Below are 15,634 nucleotides of genomic sequence, written 5' to 3'. Positions count from 1 at the left end.
TGGGCTACAGGAGCAAAGGGAAGAAAGAGGAAAAAGAGTGTCATCAGAACTCAGGGATAATTAAGATAAAGCAGAAGGAGCATTTCAGCTGGAGCTGTGATCATAGATGTGTTCAGCTACTGTCAGACCATGCTGAAAGAAAGTGGAGAAGAATTACCTTGGTCCCTTTCTCTTTCTGTCCTGTAATCTCTTCCTTTGTCTCCTACTTTCTGAGACTTGCTAGAAATAAGGCAAAAGATCTTCAGATATTGCAGTCCAAGAAGGTAAGCAGCCAGGACACAGCTCACCATAGAAAAAGACAGACAATGGGTCTAGAGATCAAACGGAGAAAAGCTGCCCAGCAACCCATCCCATCCAGGATTCTGACGGAAGCGCAAGTATGTCACCACAGCTCACAAATTTTAAGTTAAAAACTGTAAAACATTATAATTATACATCATTTTAGAGACTGCAGAGAAAACCAATGATCCAGTTTAATAGAGACCATCTTGCTTTTCCTGAATAGAAAAGCTGTTTTTTAAATGGATGAATATTTAAAATATGACCCATAGAAATGATATAATAACCATGATGATAATTAAAATTCTAAGTAGAAATTTTGAGATTATTTTTTCTATCCATTCTACTTTACTTTTATACAATGAGTTTGTCTTATTAAATTTCAAGGCTGGCTTTGGTCTCTGAATCATCCCAGAGTGGTTGTTGCTCAATCAGTCTAACTACTTACTTCTCCAAATGCTGACATCTGTTTCTGGGCCATTTATTTTCAATGATTCATCACCCCTGTTCATCACATGAACACTTCCACCTTTCACTACCTTATACCTCAGAATAACCAGAGGAAAAAATAGTAAGTGAATCATTTTGCATCTAATTTGGTATTAAAGGACCTCTCCACATCAAGCCTCTATTGTGCCAAACTTATTGTAAATGTCTACTGATACCTAGTCCATTGTATGTAAGCAAGTTGCAGAATTTTTGCATATGCTCTAACCTCTCTGTGTCTCATTGTCCACCAGATCCCATAAAATTGGAGCCTTGATCTTCCTCAGGGTAGAGGAGGTGCTGGTAGGAAGTACTACTTCTACTTCAAGTTGAGACCCTGCTGCAAACCAATGCTTCTTCACAGCCCGTAGGGGAAGGGTTGCTTACATACATATACAGGGAGCAGGGTGGTGAAAGGAAGAAAATGAAGAGAGACAGGATGATGACAGATATAATTATAAATGATGCCACATTTTATTGAAGAAGAAAATAAAGTTAGAGTAGGGAGGGAATCATAGTTACTGGAAAAATTTAAATATGGACTAATGAAAAATTATAATATCACATCTGTTTACAAATACCTATATTTAAATTTCACAAATGAATTCTGGAACCTATTATAACCAAACCATGTTAAATAAAAGTGCATCAATAAAAGCTCTTGTGAGGTAAGACCTGATTATTAATGCTGTGAAGCCCTCTGTGGTTTCTGCAAAGTGTATCAGTACCTATCAATCCTTGTCTAGTGCACTAATGAGTTTGCAATCTTCGCATTATTTTTGGCAAGAAACTGCATAAAAATTAAGTCAGAATTGATATGTTACATAAGTTCACATAAATTATCAACTTCAATCTGAGCTAAATTGTGTATCTATGATGTAAAACAAAATAATTCTACCTCTTTATCAATTATACAACTTGTGTTTTGTGTTTAAGAGTTGCCATACTTTTAAAGGTTTTATCTATAGTTCCACACATTATAGAAATATTGACAATACTCAGAAGCAACCATTTTGAAAAGGTAAGTGCAAAATTAAGGCTTACTGTATGTGTTTTATGGCCTAGATTATATTCATCATCAGTGCTCTATTTCATTGCCTAATATTTCTTATTTGTATCAGTAGCAAAAATTTTATATTAATTATGCATAAAGGAGCTTATGAGAAAATTAATAAACCAAAAAAAAGGAGAAAGAAGATACAGAGAAAAATGGTTCTTAATTTCCAACAAATGAATTAGTTGATAATATCAATGTGAAAAAAACATAAAGGATGTAAAATAAGAGAAAAGCTTGAGTTAGAACAGATTGCATTTTTTAGCATATACAGTTCATGGGAATTATGTTAAAGTCTCATTTTTTTCCCCAGCATTTTAATTAGAAGCTTAAAAAACATGTAATTCAGGATTATTTAGCTTATATGCATAAAAATGTATGATTGGTAACCAACTGTCTTATTAAGTCATTTAATACTCGAAATTATCTCTCACATTGACAGATAAAAATTATATTACTATTGATCTTTGGTATGTTACCCTAATAAATTTTTATTGCTTCCTCTGCCCATTCATGCATGACATCATTTTATTCATTATTTGGATGATTCTCTGTTGAGACTCTTTAGTCTTATCTAATGATTCACTTAAAATTTTCCTCCAGCATTCATGTATTTCAACGTGCTGAAAGCTCAGCTAGAAGGAATATTCACTCATTTCAGTACAACTGAAGCTCTAATTATTTTTCATCAGAAACTCTTGAGCAATCATATTAAATCTTACATCCTTGTGCTGTGTTATAGCCACACAATTTTGTAAGCCTGAAATACTCAATATGTAACTACCTAGAAATTGTAGAATATTGCCCTGTGATAACTGCAGTATTTTAAATGTTTCTAAATTGTAAGAAACTTTCTATCTTCTTTTAAAAATGTTAATAACAAAAAACGTTAATAGCAAAAATGTTATATGAAGTAAGGAATAAATTAAAAGATAAGGAAGAGAAAAAATGAAAATATGAGAAAAAAGAAAAATGCAGATCTAGGAAAATAATCAGATAACTTGAAAAACAAATTTAAAATCATATAAATGAATTTACAAGTGAAATATAGTTTATTTTTTAAGTGAATGTTTAATTGAATGTATTTACGGTGGGATGGATTATATCAGACACTTAAAATAAATCTGAGGTAACTTAAACCTAAGTTGAGTCTTGAAAGCACCACATACTTTTTGTTTTGGACCTTCACCTTAACATTTCATGACCACATTAAAAATTTAAGAAGTTAAATACTTTAACTTTTTTTAATTTTGTGTTTTACTTAAAGAACCAGTTTCCTATAGAACACCCTATAGGAGACACTCATTGATGTTTCTCTTACATTTGCTCTGTCCTACTATGTCTCTACTTAGTACCTCTCCTGTCCCTGCTTACTACCTCTATTTTCAGTTGCTGCCTATAAAAAATTACAACAAATTAAGTGGTTAAAAACAACACAACACATATTTATTACCTTCTAGTTGTATAGATCAAAGTACTGGAATAGTATATAGCTTAGCTAGTTCTTTACTGTGGGTTGTAAAAGGCCAAATTCAAGGTGTGGGCAGGTGTCTGTTCCTTTCTGGAGGCTCTGGAGATGAATCCCTTCCCAAACTCATTCAGGTTGTTGGCAGAATTTCATTCCAGGAGTTCAGGTGCCTGTTTCCTTGTTGGCTGTCAGGTAGGGAGTTGTTCTTAGTTTACTCAGGTCATCTGTATTCCTTTGCTCATGGCTCCCTTCTTCATCCTCAAAGCAAGTATTGGTGGGTTGGGTCTTTCTACACTTCAACTCATTGACCTCCTTTTCTGGTTCATCTCTCTACTCTTCTGGCAGGAGGAAGTCCTCTGATTTTGAGGGCTCATGTGACAAGTTGGAGCCCACCCTGGTAACCCAGGATAAACCCCATTTCAAGGTCTCTACCCTTACATCTGCAAAGTCCCTTCTGAGTGTAATATAACATATTTACTGGTTTCAGGGATCATGATGTGCATATTTTGCAGGGAGGGAAATCATTAATCTCTCTACCATGTTATGTACCTTTCCTCCCAGTCTTTTTTTATCTCTAATCCTCTCATGAATCTGGCCACCACAACCCATTGCTCCTCCAAAAAAGAGTGACAAGTTCACTTCCACCTTTGTTGTTTACCCTTTCACCTGGCCCTGAAATACCTTTCTTACTATATGTTGGTTGTTTTCACTCCCCTTCTCTTTGTGGCTGCAACTCAAATTCTACCTACTCGACAAATTCTTTCTTGTTTTAGACTTGCAGATTCCATATCTGCAACAATTTATAGACCTCAGTGAGCCTTTGGGTCTGTTCTTAGAATATATACCCTTCTGGAGCACCAGCATCATTCAAGCCCTGAAGCCAAACTGACTGAATTCAAATCCTGATTCTGTCCTTACCTTCCAGTATAAGTCCCAAGTTCTCTATTTACAAAAGGTGGCTAATAAAAATAATACCCCTCTTCACCTTTGTGTGTTGCTGAGCTTATGGATATAACACACTTAGGATATGTAGAAGTTCCTAGCAAATGGTGAGCTCTCAATGACAGTTATTACTACTATTTTATGAGTATCTCTAACAAATTCTCCTGGAGCATCCGTTAGGATGTATTTCAGCTGCAAATAATGGAACAACTTCATTTAGACTGGCTTAATTAAGAGGAAATGTATTTTGTACATTGAGGGAAATCTAGAAAAATGTGTATGCGGTGGGTGAGCATTGTTCTAAAGATCAGCTGATGCAGTGACTTGGTGAAGTCACTTTTGCAATCCCTCTGCTCCATCACTCACCATAAGGCTTCATTCTCGCATCAATGGGAAGAAGTTCACTGCTATGCAAACATCACATTCACACATAATTCAGCAAAACCCAAAGGAAAAATAAATACTGTTGTTTTCTATGTCTTTCCTTTCAGGATGTGGAAAAATTTCCCAGAGACCCCACATCATGGTTTTCGTGTGTCATGCTCTTATGTCAGAGGCCTGAACCAGTTCACATACTCATTACTGAACCCCTGGGTCCAGAGGAATGTTAGCTTTCTCTAAGGCTGGGTAGGGCTGGTGGTCAAGAAGGGGCATTGGGATGGAAGGAAGGAGTAGGGGATATCTTTATAAGGCAAGCTTCTGTTAAGAAGGAAGAAGTGAGAATGACTTCAGGGTAGACATCTCTTATGCAACCTTCTATACAAATATATGTTTATATCACTTCCAAGTCAAATACCTATGATTGTGTCCTGCATAAGGTAAGCATTTAGGAGGTACTAATGTTGAAATGTTTTAAGTAATACACAATTTTTTATCAGCTCCAGAAGGTCTAATTATTCATTTCATATAATGTTTTAATTTTACTCTAATTATACATTGATTTTGTAACTCAATTGTGTTAAATTCCTTACAAATAAACACAACTCTGTAGGGAGCTTATTTCCTCACACTGATTCCTAATCCCTTAAACATGCTGTTAAAAATGAGGTGACAGTAGGAAAGACACAGGTTCATGGTTTACAACCGTAGCCCCCATTTCATCTCAAGTCAACATGCTTCCTTTGTGGCATTCCCTCTTTCCCCAGAAACACACGATCTGCAGTCCAGAGCAACACATTAATTGCCTGACTTCATTTTATATTTATTTCAAAGCTGAGTGGAGAAAATTATCCAAGGGGATTATTCCCCCCCCCCCCCATACCTAGCCTTACTCATACAAGGGCAGCCAACCTTTTCCTCTCCCTTCATTTCTCATGGTGAGAAGCTAATCCTGGAGTTCAGGTGGAATGTGCGCCGCTTAAATTCCAGTGATTTCGCTATTTCAAAGAGGTCAGAGTGGAGCTTTATGCCTTCCTTTATGCTTTCCTTTGACCCTTTCCTTTTCTAGTAGAAATTCCCTGAGAAAATGTTATATGCCGGTATTGTGTCATTTGCTGTAAGAAATATAAAAGTGGTATGATATATACTCCTGGTCCTTAAGTAAATCAGTGTTATTATGGAAGCAATGTGGATACACACACAAGTAATTTGGAACACATTTATAATAGTATGTAATTTTGTATTAAGTAAATAATATTAAATGTGCACTTCTTAGGAGTTCCAGAAAGATAGAAATTATCATGATTTGAAAGTTGTTCCTTTAGTATTTTTTTTAAAGATTTATTTATTTATTTGACAGACAGAGATTACAAGTAGGCAGAGAGGTAGGCAGAGAGAGAGAGAGGAGGAAGCAGGCTCCCTGCTGAGCAGAAAGCCCGATGTGGGGCTCGATCCCAGAACCCTGGGATCATGACCTGAGCCAAAGGCAGAGGCTTTAACCCACTGAGCCACCCAGGTGCCCCTACCTTTAGTATTTTTATTCCTTAAATTATTTCATTGGACCTAACACCAAGTCTCCAAAAATGATTGTAATAAAAATTTAGAATTTTCATAATATATTTGGTTACTGAAAGAATTATATATAGAATTATATATATTTTATATATACAGCTAATTTCAGAAAAGGTATTGAGTTGGACAGACCAATCTGACACTAAATGAAGAAAACATTAAAATGATTTTGAGAGTGCATTTCTAGGTGTTCAATTTAAATGTTTAACAATTACCCACACAAACTGGACTCGGAAATAAATGAAGATAATGCAAAAATAGATATCAAAGTTAAATATAGACATGGCTTTGAAATCTCAAAATCACTAAAATCATCAATTATCTTTATTTGGCAAGGGGAAGGCAATAACAGTAAAATGTATATCAGCACCAACTGTGATGTGAAATTTAAAGCTCTAAAACCCCATTAAAATCAGCCTGGTAATGAGGTACCATATGCACTGATCTACAGTTGCCGGAGGATCCCTAACCTGTGGCTTCTTTTTCTCTGTCACATTACCTTGTTAAGTAAGAACGAGCTGAAAATGTTCATTTAAGTATTCATGAGAGTGTACATAATATAAAGGTTGACAAGTTTAGGAATGCATATTTTTCTTCTGCCTTTTGATATATACTATATATCTGCTTTAATTTGCCATATATGCTTGTTTCCAAAGCAAATTTTAAATATAATGTAACAAAAGCTATTCATATGGACTAAAACAAATTAGTCATTCTGACTACAAATTTATATACGCATTCTGGTAAGGGAACTGGTTTAATCTGATGATTACAGTGGCCTATTAATCAAAGTGCTGATCAAAAGTCATAAAAAAAATCCATATTTCATTACCATCTTCTGAGGCACCCAGTTCTTTCCACTTCTTTATTGCTCACCTTTATAAATAATTCAGTGTCTATTCTCTTTTTCATACACTTACATCTCTTTCATTAACACCTGTGAAAGTTGAGATTTTATACTGAAGGTAGAAAAACTTTCAGCTCCAGCTGGACATTTTCATTTTTTGGCTCAAAGAAATTATTAATAAATAAGCTCTGGGTCTATGAGATAAGTAAAATAACATTTTTATTTACGTGTTCTTGACAAATTGATTATTCACATTATTTTCCTTTCCCAGGCTTAGAAGTTTGTCCTTACTAAATAGGTATGCTGCCACAAGGATTTTCACAGGAGGAGAAAAGATCTTTGAAGTAACTACATAGGTACACATGAAATTTTTAAAGCTGCATGTATGAAATTTCATCTCTACCGAGTTAATCGACCAATCATCCATATTGTGAAATACATTACACATTTTCAAGACTTTGGAAACTACTTACTTTTAAAATTAATTCATTAAAATTCTCTGCCATCAAGTGACATAATTGTATTACTTGAAGACAGTAAAAATCAAATATTCTCTTCTCACATGACATTTACCCTTCTCTTTCTTTCTCTCTCTTTTTTCTTCCTTTCTTTTAGATGAATTATTCTAGAAAACTTTCATGCTTTTTTAAATAGAAAAAGGAATTTGAATCAATACTGACTTCCTCCCACTTTCTCCCATCTGCTTGCTTCCAGCCCCCTATTACTTGTTTGCATTCTGAAAGGATCAAGGTAGGAAAGCATGCACGTTCACTTGTAATAACGTGAGGTAAACTAAAAACTTGTTTTTATTTATTATGTGCATACATTATAATGTATAACATGAGTCAACCCATTTTTCTGCAAAGGGCCAGCTAGTAAATATTTTCTACTTTGTGATTCATACAATACATGTCCCAAGTCATTTCTGTCACTTTAGCATAAAAGCACTCTTACACTGCATGTAGATGAGTGACTGTGGATGTGATTCCAATGAATCTTTATGAGTGGACACTAAAATTCTATTTTATATGATTTTCATATACAAAATTTCCTTAATTTTTATAAATCAATATCTAAAAATCTAAAAATGTAAAAACCAGTCTTAGCTTTCTGTACTGAAAAAGGTGGCAGGCCATATTTGGCTTCCTGATGTGTAATCCCTGCTCCATCATAATACAGAAAATGGCATATAGCTATACCATGACTAAGGTGAAAAACAGTGAATACACATAAAATAATATCTCCCAAATCTCAAGAAATTTTCATTGATCCACAACATACATGGATATTTACAAAGTTACATGTCTTATTTCCACGTGTATTATATAGTTTATAAAGAAATTGTTTCTAGGGGTGCCTGGGTGGCTCAGTCAGTAAAGCAGCTGACTCTTGATTTCAGCTCAGGTCTTCAGCTCAGCGTCCTAGGACGGAGCCCCATTCAGTGGGGAGTCTGCTTGAGGATTTCTCTCCCTCTCCTTCTGCCCTTCCCCCCCCCTTCTCTCTCAAATAAATAATCATTAAAAAATATTTTCCTAACACATATATATGTGTGTGTATATATATGTACATATATATACATATGCATCCATATGTATATGTATGTATACATATGCATCCATATGTATATGTGTGTGTGTGTGTATTACCTGTGCATGTTTGGTTATTCCTTCCTGATTAGATGATATAGTTAAAATATAATTAATATTAATATTTCTTAAACAATAATCATAATGGATGTGTCAACCCTACCCAGCTATCTTACAGTCAGTTCATTTATTCCCTAAGTAACTTAGAAATATTCCTGGGACAAAGTAGAAACAATCTCTGATAACATCTTAATCTCTAGCTTCTGACCCTACCATCTGAAAATGTAAAAATCTCTTCAACTGTGTGCATTTGAAGGAATCACCATTAATATATGCCCAAATCAGTCCATTTGCCTGTCCCACCAACAGACCCTTTGGAAAGATTAGACTAAGTATGTGTGATTGTTCCTGCTTGGGCACAACTAAATGATTACTCTTAGATGCTTGATTCTTTGGAAATGTTTCCTCAATTATATTTTTAAAAGCACTTACAGAAGAAAAAAAGAAAGAAAACAAATGTATAGCTCAGAGGGAAGTTTTTTTTAAAGTGTGGTATACTTGCAAGTACTACTTCTGGGGTTAAGGTTACCTATTTTTGAATCATTTCTTGCTTTTGGCTTTGAATTTTTAAAATTTATTTAGAACGTATGTATTAAGCCTCAAAGAAACAGCAAATTCGGGGTTTTGCTTTTGTTTTTATTTTGAATTTTATCATCTCTTTGCTATCAAAAACACAATCTGGTAGACAATCCTATAAGAATTAGTAGCCATTTTGCCCCCTGCCGCACCAAAAATATGTCATAAATGAAAATATTGTTCAAAGTCATCCATCATGAGGGTAGAGAAACATATTCAGTTATGTTATGTGATCCTATATTTTAGAACAGGAATAAGTGTGCTTCATTTAATACATGCCCTGATTACCATACATTTTGAGGTCAGCAATAGTTTTGGCAATAGCAAACATCTATGACTACACTTTGAATAGCACCGATATATAATCAGACAGTGAGGAATAAGGTCTCTCCCAAACTTTGACAATCTACTCTTCTTATTGGTCAGTTTCATTATAATGTTAATCCAGAGCAGAACCAACTTAGAATTATTTATGATAAACATACAGAATTTTTGCTTAACACAGAATTAGGCTAAGGCACATGCCATATTGGTACCTCTTGCCAGACATATAGTAAAGTAACTTCTAACTAAATCTCACAACTGATGGTCTTTTTATTCTGAAAGGAATATGACTGACTTATTATAGGAAAATTTTAAATATTCATTTTATTATAGAAATCAGTCTGAAGTAAACTCATCTTCTATCTAAATTTCTGGACCATTCAATAGTAGTTCCAATGTTAACATGTTTTATTACAGATTACATCTGAGTTCTCTTTTCTTACTTGTATTTTGTGAGACACTTATTTTTTGCAACATAAATAGTGAAAAAATTGCTGTTGGCTCTGACTTTAGTATATAATAATTAAGGCATATTTAAGAAGAAATGCACAAAAAAAGGTAATTTATTGATTGGTTAGTGAAAATGTGACCAGAGGCTCATAGGAATCTATCCTTGTATTTTCTCTAGGAACAATGGCTCAGTATTCACTAACTCAGTGTTTGTGGTGACTTTATATATCACAAACAAGAATCAACAGTACATATCAAAGCCAGTTACATGCTAGCTGATGTTGCTGGTAAGAAATGTTGAATGACCAGGAAAAGTCATCCTGTGCCAAATATAATGTAGTTAATTTGCAAAGAGATGAAGGAACAGAGAAACTAAGTATATCCAAATTGAAAAAGACAGAAGAATGTAGCTTAATATGATTTTCCCGTTCCCCTTCCAACATTATTTCCAAGCAAGACAGCCTTAACATTTCTCTTAGCCTGACTAAATTTTGGATGGGTTTCTTCCTGAAGATAGGCCCTAAGCCTCCCTATTCTTAGAGCACTGACTCTAGAGAACTTGAAATTGCAAATTATTTTCCAGGCCCTTTGAAATATAAATCTTCACCCAGCCTCTTGTCACTCTTACAACACAGAACATCTTTCTCAAGGACCTGGAAATCATCCCTTTTTAATATTGTTATCAAGAAAAATAACATCCTTGTCTTCCACTCTCTATAAGAAGGTAGGAGCCTAACTTTGATCAAGATCAATGCCAATTAATAAATACAATTTGCCTAATCACAAGGATCGACATCCCCACTGATAACCTTGAATATTTGTCCATTTGCTCACTCCAGTTTTTAAAAACTCTCCCATCTTGGGGTGCCTGGGTGGCTCAGTTGGTTGAGCAGCTGCCTTTGCCTCAGGTGTGATCCCCAGGTCCTGGGATGGAGCCCCATGTTGGGCTCTCTTCTTAGCAGGGAGCCTTCTTCTCCCTTTCCCTCTGCCTACCGCTCTGCCTACTTGTGCTTTCTCTCTACCAGATAAATAAATAAAATCTACATAAAACAAAACAAAATCCCTCCTACATCTTTTGTTTCAGCAGATCTGAGTTCAACCTCTCCCGTATTTAAATATCGTTGAAGGAAGTCTTCCTTGCCTATTTAACTTGTCTGGTGCAATTTTTCTTTGATGTTTTCCTGCATTTGTTTACTTGAATTACGTATGAGTGTTTCTGGTGGCAGACCACATGCACACTCACATACACACACGCATGCATACACACACACCTGAAGGAATAGTACAATAATACATCATTTCAGGATAAGTGTAGGTACCGATAAAGCTATTCCTTATTACTTATCTTTCCCCCAAAGGCAAAAACATCCATGGTTTCAAAGAAAAGTGGATATGGTGGGAAGAGACCAAGAGGACAGTCCTCTTAATCAGATCAGTTCATTGTTATCTGTTGCTAGTGCTATCTCCTCCCCACCTATAATAAATAACACATAGTTCTATTTGGAAATACCTGAAGATGGATTTTATTTTATTTTTAATGATTTAGGCAGATGTATTATTTATCTATTGCCACAATAATGTTGAGTAACAGATCCAAAATACATCAGTGACATAAAACAATAAACATGTATTTGGCTCATGAGTTTACAGAATTCATCTGATTTGAATTGGGCTCAAATGATCTTGATTACTCTCCTTCATGCTTCTTTGGTCAGAAGTGGGTCAGCTAGACATTTCTAATGTCCCTGCCTGTTCTCATTCACATAACTAGAGGTTCATATATGATGCCCTCAGCTGAATACTTGGACAATTTGTCTCTGTTCTACACATCTTTCATTCCCCACAGACTAGCTCGGGCATCTTCTTTTGCAAAGGAAAAAAAGGATAAGCGGAAATGCACAAATATGTTTCCAAATCTCCTTTCACATCCCATCTGCCAGCATAACATCTAAACACATCACATTGAACAAGGCCAGTCCCAGGCTAGTCTTGATTCATTGTGGTAGAGGTATGTGACCCGGCAGGGCATTAAGGGAAAGAGCATGAATATGGTGGGGAGCAGAGAATCAGGACCTGTAACATACTTGATCTATTGCAGTAGAAATATGCTCTCTCTTATGCCTATTTCTGCATCCCTCTTTAGGTTTACAATGGCCTACCATACCCCCAACTTGGAGGACAACCAGCTAATTACTTTGCAAATATATTTTCAATTTTGGTGTAAATTCTATGATCCAAACTATCATCTGCTATATAATATGGCAAAGGTCATATTTCAAATATATAATTATCATGAGTTTGGGCATAATAAGTTCTTTCACTCTTGGTTGAAATGTTTTTAATGTGCTAGGAATCTTCTCTGGGAGAGGAAAGTTAAATATTAATAAAGTTCTCCTTTCAAAGCATTTTAATTAAACTTTGGGTAGTATTACATTTCACTTTATCCTCTTGCATTATCTCACATTTTTGGGAAAAAAATTAATGAAAAGGGCACACAGTGTTCATGTTTTATTAAAAGGTAGAGAAAATCTCAGTTGAAATAAAAGTTCAACTTTCTTCAGTATTACTAAGTGAATATAACGTAACAAATCTTTTAAGCAGGGCTCCTACTTTTGATAAACCCACAATCTCATCTCATTTGAGGTGAGATTTTGTGTCTTTTCTCTATCCACAAACAAAGGGACTGCTGTCCAATTGTTTGTATAGCAGCTAAAGTAATGCAGATGTTTGATTGTTGTAGTACTTGATTTTCTTTATCATCTTGTATTGTTGTGGGGCAGGCTAGAGTGTAAGGCTTCCTTCCCAACTGTAATCTTCCTAGTCAGCCACAAACAGCTGGTGGAAAAAAAAAATTGTGTAGTCTTTGAATTTCCCACTCTTTTACTTGAATTTACTTCAAAGTACTATGACAGTCATGGTAATAGGAAAACTTACATAAATTAGGCAGTTTTCCCAAAATTCTTAATGTATGACTAGAAAGGTAAAAATTTAAGAGATTCCACAATTCAGAATATACAATAACCCATTTTTTTTTTTTTTTTTTTTTTTTTGCTCTAAGAGAGAAACTTGCAAAACCACTTAGGTGGCATAAAAGAGAGATTCATATGAACGTCATTCAGAACTTTCAAATATCTGGAATTTTGGGCTAAATTAGCGGCTTGGTCCATTCATTCAATAATCACATATACTAAGAAGCACACATGAAAAAAATTGTCATCTCTGTGCTACTTTGACCTTGCATTTGGGTTTGAAAAGAGAAAATCCAAGTTCCCTATCTGTCTTCCATCCACTAATTATATGATTTAGTAGAAGTCATGTCTCATCTCTGAATCTCAATTCATCATCTTTAATATGAGCTTATTATGATCTACCTCTCAAGATATTGTAGAGTTATAGGCAAAGCATACACAGGTCCCAGTTCAGTGCCAGATAGACTATTAGCATAATTATCATGATTATTAGACTCTTTATTTTTTATAAACATATAATGTATTTTTATCCCCAGGGGTACAGGACTGTGAATCGCCAGGTTTACACACGTCACAGCACTCACCATAGCACATACCCTCCCCAAGCTCCATAACCCCACCCCTCCTCTCCTGATGCCCCTCCACCCAGCAACACTCAGTTTGTTTTGTGAGATTAAGAGTCACTTATGGTTTGTCTTGTTTCATTTATTCTTCTCTTGTTTTCATTTTATTCTTGTTTCATTTATTCTTCTCCTACACCCCTAACCCCCACATTGCATCTCCACTTCCTCATATCAGGGAGATCATATGATAGTTATCTTTCTCTGATTGACTTATTTCACTAAGCATAACACCCTCTAGTTCCATCCACGTCGTCACAAATGGCAAGATTTCATTTCTTTTGAAGGCTGCATAGTATTCCATTGTATATATATTCCATATCTTCTTTATCCATTCATCTGTGGATGGACATCTAGGTTCTTTCCATAGTTTGGCTATTGTAGACATTGCTGCTATAAACATTCGGGTGCATGTGCCCCTTCAGATCACTACGTTTGTATCCTTAGGGTAAATACCCAGTAGTGCAATTGCTGGGTCATAGGGTAGTTCTATTTTCAACTTTTTGAGGAACCTCCATGCTAATTTCCAGAGTGGTTGCACCAGCTTGCATTCCCACCAATGGTGTAGGAGGGTTCCCCTTTCTCCGCATCCTCGCCAGCATCTGTCATTTCCTGACTTGTTAATTTTAGCCATTCTGACTAGTGTGAGGTGATATCTCATTGTGGTTTTGATTTGTCTTTCCCTGATGCCAAGTGATGTGGAGCACTTTTTCATGTATCTGTTGGCCATCTGGATGTCTTCTTTGCAGAAATGTCTGTTCATGTCTTATGCCCATTTCTTGATTGGATTATTTGTTCTTTGGGTATTGAGTTTGCTAAGCTCTTTATAGATTTTGGACATAGCCCATTATCTGATATGTTGTTTGCAAATACTTCTCCCATTCTGTCAGTTGTCTTTTGGTTTGTTAACTGCTTCCTTTGCTGTGCAAAAGCTTTTGATCTTGATAAAATCCCAATAGTTCATTTTTGCCCTTGCTTCCTTTGCCTTTGGCGATGTTCCTAGGAAGACGTTGCTACGGCTGAGGTCAAAGAGGTGGCTGCCTATGTTCTCCTCAAGGATTTTGATGAATTCCTTTCTCACATTGAGGTCCTTCATCCATTTTGAGTCTATTTTTGTGTGTGGTGTAAGGAAATGGTCCAATTTCATTTTTCTGCATGTGGCTGTCCAATTTTCCCAACACCATTTATTGAAGAGGCTGTCTTTTTTCCATTGGACATTCTTTCCTGCTTTGTCAAAGATTAGTTGACCATAGAGTTGAGGGTCTACTTCTGGGCTCTCTATACTGTTCCATTGATCTATGTGTCTGTTTTTGTGCCAGTACCGTGCTGTCTTGATGATGATAGCTTTATAATAGAGCTTGAAGTCCGGAATTGTGATGCCACCAACTTTGGCTTTCTTTTTCAATATTCCTTTGGCTATTCAAGGTCTTTTCTGGTTCCATATAAATTTTAGGATTATTTGTTCCATTTCTTTGAAAAAAATGGATGGGATTTTGATAGGGATTGCATTAAATGTGTAGATTGCTTTAGGTAGCATAGACACTTTCACAATATTTGTTCTTCCAATCCAGGAGCATGGAACATTTTTCCATTTCTTTGTGTCTTCCTCAATTTCCTTCATGAGTACTTTATAGTTTTCTGAGTATAGATTCTTTGCCTCTTTGGTTAGGTTTACTCCTAGGTATCTTATGGTTTTGTGTGCAATTGTAAATGGGATTGACTCCTTAATTTCTCTTTCCTCTGTCTTGTTGTTGGTGTAGAGAAATGCAACTGATTTCTGTGCATTGATTTTATATCCTGACACTTTACTGAATTCCTGTACAAGTTCTAGCAGTTTTGGAGTGGAGTCTTTTGGGTTTTCCACATATAGTATCATATCATCTACAAAGAGTGATAGTTTGACTTCTTCTTTGCCGATCTGGATACCTTTTATTTCTTTTTGTTGTCTGATTCCTGACGCTAGTACTTCCAGTACTGTGGGGAATAGCAGTGGTGATAATGGACATCCCTGCCATGTTCCTGA

General features: G+C 35.5%; 1 pseudogene; it reads left to right on the top strand.

Moving 5' to 3' along the window:
• The first annotated feature begins 305 nt into the window (after nucleotides 1-305).
• Nucleotides 306-15,634, top strand: part of LOC116874531 — a 60,937-nt pseudogene continuing 45,608 nt past the window's right edge.

Source organism: Lontra canadensis, unplaced genomic scaffold (genome assembly GCF_010015895.1).
Source record: "Lontra canadensis isolate GAN:19392208 unplaced genomic scaffold, GSC_riverotter_1.0 scaffold37, whole genome shotgun sequence".
NCBI classification, from domain to species: domain Eukaryota; kingdom Metazoa; phylum Chordata; class Mammalia; order Carnivora; family Mustelidae; genus Lontra; species Lontra canadensis.
The sequence above is the reverse complement of the archived record's forward strand: the minus strand, read 5'-3'. Positions and strand labels throughout refer to the sequence as shown.